Raw genomic sequence first — 6,026 nt, forward strand, 5'->3', positions numbered from 1 at the left:
GACACGATGCACTTAACCTACCAATCATGTCCTGTACCATCAATGTTCCTGCTATCACTCACAGCACTGGCTCTCACAGCATGACTTGAGGAATTTGCATTAGTAAAAAAGTGAAGATTATGAAATATTACAAATAAAATACAATATTTAATATCATATAAGCTATCTAAAATTAGTAAAGACTATCTCTGAATTACTGTACACCTTTCTTTTATTCCAGTGACAGTTTCCATTAAATGAATGTGTAAGGAATCCCCCTTTAAAAGTTGAAATGGCAGCATGGCAATACAAGGCATGGGGCAGCATTTAATTAGTTTAAAAAATAGCGTGCCTATCTTTCTACCTAAAATATATTCTCCATATGTTTGGAGTGCCCCAATAGATGATAGATCCACACTTCACTTATAAACATCAGCTGGTCCAGTTGAAATGTTGGTCTTTACAATAAAGCACCTTTGAGGCTTATATGTCCTGTGAAGTGAAGATCGCTCTCTTTTTTCAGGTACTTTTTGATGTGAGTGCCATTGCTTGCACAGCCAATAATAAAGTACTCATGGAGCACAAAGCGGTAAGGCAATAGAGATGCTACTTTAATAAAGTTTTATGTTTTTCATTTATTTTTTCTGGAGTAGCGGCATTTTATGTCACAAACCCAATACTGTCCTTCACCAAGGTTGTGAGTTTCACATCAAATAATAATTGTTTACATTCTAAGAGAGACCAGTAAAAATGTTACTGTTCTGTGGGTTCAATATAATATGTTAATAAAATATATTAAATGACTCCAGTCCTCCATGTTCCGTTCTTTAGTCTGCGGAACATTCTCTCCTGGTAATCATATGGCTAACCCAGATAAATCTGACAGAATACAACTGAATTATCCATCCTATATGCATTTATGGATGGGTAGCTTAAATTATGGAATCCTGTTAACCTCTTCTTCTATAACCGAGCCAGTAAAAGGGACAGAATGTTACTGAACAAAGCATGTTAATATGGTAATAAATCTTCACCATTAACCTACTATTTCACATCCTACTGGAAAAATACATTCAATAAATGTATTTCTCTCATGTTTTCACCTCAATGTGTAAAATAATCTCAGAATCAGGGCAAGCAGCAGTGTCTCCCTGTCATTTCAATGGCATGCAACCCACTGGAGACAGTGAATGTTCTGAATTCCGCTACATTGATCCAAATGTGCCATTGCCCTTTAAAGAAAGACAGAGTGTAACAGAAAATACAGAAAATAAAAGATAAAGGCCACAATATAGACTCCTTCTCCACTCCGAGGAAGGATTAAGATTTATCTAACCCGATGACATTTCCCTTTAGGCTTTACGTTACTGTTGCATCCAAGAAGCTTTTGTAATAAGCCTGATGGTGTTTTTGATGATAATAGGTTTGGATGAGTTATAATTAGAGAAAATGTCAATGTTGTTGGCACTCTGCATGGCTGATATTAATGCTGAATAGAAAGCACACCAGCCATGCCTTTGTGCACTTTCTTAAGAGTCCACCGCATGTTTATTTACAAAGCAGGTGTCTGGCAAATATTTAACATTAACATATGATGTTAAATTACTAGTTTATATGAACTGGAAATAGAATAACAGCAATATTTCTGCTACCCATATGTGGTAAGTCATTAATCATGACAGGCATTACAGAGAAGTTACTATATGAAGGTCCAATCCCTATTTAGAAGCATGCAATTAAACTATTCTGTTTGAAAGGCTTGACAGGATATAATCTGCTGTTGTTGTGTCTTAGTATTCATGTGGAAATCCAGTTCTGCTTGTGGTAAAAATAACTCACCATCAGCAATATGTTTAAACCTTATGGTCCAGAGAAGTCTTCTCTGCATTGGGTTAAAGGGGAACTTCACCCAAACACAACTGAAGCTTTTTGCAAAGTAAACACAATTTATAGCAACATTGCAATATACATGAATTTAAAAATATGCATTTTAATGGAAAAATATAGTTTGGATCACATACCTAAGCCTGGTCCCCTTTTCTCCTGCTGAACTGGCTGACTACTTTGAGAATCAAAAAAAAAAAAACATAAATCGATTGTCCTCAACCTGATTTCAGCTTCCATCCTCCAAATCCCACAATTCCCTGTACACGTGTCAATAAAGAAAAGAAAAATCAAAGTGCAAAGCATTGTGGGTTATGTAGTTCCTGCATGCTGTGGAAAAGTTACTACAATTTGTAACATCAATGTTTTAGTCTCTCCTCCCCTGCCAGGATTTCAAATGATGCAGAAAGAGAAGAACTGTTTTGCTGCTGGATTTCAGCATATAAAAAAATCTATTTATTCATACTTTTGAAGGAACAGAATACAGTGATAGGTATATTAGGGGTTTCTGTGTTGTGTGGGGCTCTTTAAACATTTTGGTACACAAGGCGGTGTTTCCCTTTAAATATCTCTCTGATGGGCAAGTAAGGCTTTAATAAGAAAAACATTGTATCTAGGTGGTTTTTCACAGTGCGGGCAGTAAGGTTGCGGAATGTCCTTCCTAGAGATGTGGTAATGGCAGATTCTGTTAATGCCTAGAAGAGGGGCCTGGATGAGTTCTTGAACAAGCATAGTATCCAAGGCTATTGTGATACTAATATCTACAGTTAGTATTAATGTTTGTATATATAGTTTATGTATGTGAGTGTATAGATAGGTCAGTATAGGTGTGTGTGTGCAGGGTTTACTTGAAAGGGTTGAACTTTATGGATTCTTTTGATGGTCTTTTTTTCAACCCTGTGTAACTATGTAATAGCGAGGGCTTTTGCAGTAACAGCTAGAGATGCACAGGCAGCAGGACCCTGAATTATATTAATATATTTCTATTTCACTAGCATACATTCCCTTGATTTCTTGCTTCCAGACAAGACCTAGCAAAGGTAGGGTTAGTTTCCAGGGTGATTTCTGTTTGTATATTGACACAAGCTGGACGTCACAAGATAGACAACATGGTAATGATTGAGCATGGAGTCTGCCTTTCTCAAAATAAATGCGAAATATCTGACATTTTTTGTGTTTTAGGCATGAGTTGTAAAGGAGCCAAACACACCCTGTAGTTATTTACTTTTATTCTTTTTTTTTTGCAGAGCTTCCATGAGTGATTCATTCTATTCCTTACTGCCAAATACCATGCATTCTGTGTAACTATGCAATGTGATGTTTATTTTTTTGAATGCACCTGTGTGAATGGAACAAGGGTAAGTACAATTTGTGCCCGGCATGTAAGGGGTGGCATGAGGGTGAGATATGGACCCCTTGCATGCCCTTTGCTTGCATGTCCTTACACAAATTCAAGTAGAATTTCCTGTGTGTGGAGGGTGCAACTGGAGTCCTGTATTTACTGCGTTGTACTACAGTGTCAAAAAGTGCTGCACTTCACATCAGATTTTTACCTGACATAAGGTGCAAAGCACAGCTTGCATGTCTGTTTCCATGGGAGCTTAGTGAATGGGACTAAGGGCTGCAGTTTTGCTCTTCTTAAGAGCCCCTGTGCCCATGAGATTGGTAAATGAGGCCTCCAGTCTCTGCAACCTCTAGGGCAGTGTTTTTCAACCTTTTTTGGGCAAAGGCACACTTGTTTCATGAAAAAAATCACGAGGCACACCACCATTAGAAAATGTTAAAAAATTTAACTCTGTGCCTATATTGACTATATATAAAGTAATTCTCTTGAATAGGAATCAAATAAACACAAAGAAAGTATTTTATAATTACTTTATTATGAAATATTAAGTAAACAAAATAGTGAAAAATTTTCTCCACAAACCCACCCCCCCACTGATTTTTTTTTTTTTTTATACACACAAAAATTTTATATTATATATATATTATTATTAATTGTTTTCTTACATGTCAGGCTGTCTTGGGGTGCGGTATCCAGGGGTGTCCCGGGATTGTCCTCCGGTGGGGAGTAGGGCGGCTGTGCATGGGCCTGGCCCCTGGTGGATCTGGTCTGTCGGGGCAGGGCCTGGGCAGTTGCTCCCCCCGGTCAGGTTGTGCCAGGGCAGGATAGTGCTGCCTCTCCTCTCTGGTTGCTCCGCCCTCCTGGACGTCACAGGCAGTGACGATTTCCGGGCATCAGGGAGCCAGGAAGTGGAAGGTGTCCCAGAGGGGACCGCACCTACGGCACACCAGGCAACATCTCACGGCACACTAGTGTGCCGCGGAACAGTGGTTGAAAAACGCTGCTCTAGGGTGCTATAGAGTGTAAGATCAGCTCAATAAATAAATTTTTCAGTTTTTACTTCTATACAGGTATTTACCTTATTTAGGGTTGCCACCTTTTAAAACTGCTCTTACCTGTTGACTGGGGCAGTGATGAAAAGTGGCAGGCCGTGACATAACAGAGGCGTGCCAATAGGGCAAATTATGTCAAAATGGGCGGGGCTATGATGTGGTGGAGAGCTAAATGTTGGATCCAGGGGGGATTGGATAATGAAAAAGTAGTAGTGGCTTAGGTGGGCGGGCCATGGGCTAAATTTAATTACCAGTAACTACATCATCAGTACATTTTTAATACCAGCCCTAACCTTACTTATCTGTTATTGCAGCAATAAAAAAACAACAGCTGTATGTATTATTGTATAATGATTTAAACGAGCAGTACACCTTCGCAGAATTTATTAGGGTTCATTTCCAATGCCATGTGCAAAAAAAAGGCCGCAATCAGAGCACAGAGACCTGAAGACTACTCTTTGAATCAAGCATGGCTGTGTTAGGCTCTGCTAAAGGGGTGGTGTACCCCTTCGTGCCCTTGCATCTGTGCCCCTAGGATCTTAAATGACTCCACAAATAATAGCTTTTTCGGTTGCTCTCTATTTTTTATTATAGACAGATTATATAGTGCAGTCCAATGACTGACGGAGTTATTGCCACTCTCGCTTACCGAGTGTATATGAGGTATGAAACAAATTTATTTTTGGAAAACAGGTAAACAAATAGAAAATACAAAGCAAATTATTTGCATTATGTTATTTTAAAGTGCAGCTTTAAGTTAGCTATAAGCATGCTGGCATGATTATTCATATAATTCCAGGATTTATTGTATAAATAGTGTTCCTTTCAACATAAATAGTTAGCAGACAATGACCTAAGTGCAGAGAAGTGAGAATATAGGAAGAATCCTGGTGTAACTAATGTATGCAGGGGTATCATGTTGCTGCTCAATACAGTTTCTGTGACCTTGAATTATACACTGCCCTGGGTGAGTCTCTGCTTTCTTAGCATCTTCCAAATACTAATCTCTGGGCCTTCAGTACCACTTCTTATAGCCGCTGCTTATAAGACTAACAAGTCTCCCTTTATGCCGGCCTCCAGTTTATCCATATTTTCCCAGATTAAAGTATTTTTTTATTTTTTTATTAAACAAATTTAAATTTTATATTCAAATATTTTAAGCAAATATAATTATTTTTAATGAGAAAAATTGAGTTGTTCTCAGGTTTCTTACTAAAGGAGAAGGAAAGGCTAATAAAGAGTTAATCTCAAGCTGCAGGCATACCTTCAGTTCTCTCAATGGTGCCCTTTAGTCTCCCCATATTTCTCATAGGAAAAAAAAAACGCTGAGCTCTGCAAAGAGAATTCCCATAATGCCTCACTCACCAAGACCAAGACCCCTGCACATGGCAGTTAGTAAGACTATGAGGAAGCTTCCTGCTGATTGGCTCAGATCCACACTCCTATGGGGGGAGGAAGTTCTTAGCATTCTTTAAGGAGGGGGGAGCAGGAAAGGGGAGAGAGCAGCGCAGACTCTGGCACAGGAATAACAGAGACAAGGAAGGAGACAAGAAGTCCTGTTTCTTTTGATAGAGAACTCAGTGCAGAATTTCTGTGAGTGCTTATGGCTGTATTTACATTGTCCTTACTGATAAAGCTTACTTAGTTTTTACCTTTCCTTCTCCTTTAAGAGAGCTAGGGGAAAGGATGCATTCAGATGCGTGCCATTTTACTTAATGTGCTGCCATCCACCACCTAGGCCATTTTAATAAAAGGGCAAAAGGGGC

Source organism: Xenopus tropicalis, chromosome 6 (assembly GCF_000004195.4).
Source record: "Xenopus tropicalis strain Nigerian chromosome 6, UCB_Xtro_10.0, whole genome shotgun sequence".
Taxonomy (NCBI): domain Eukaryota; kingdom Metazoa; phylum Chordata; class Amphibia; order Anura; family Pipidae; genus Xenopus; species Xenopus tropicalis.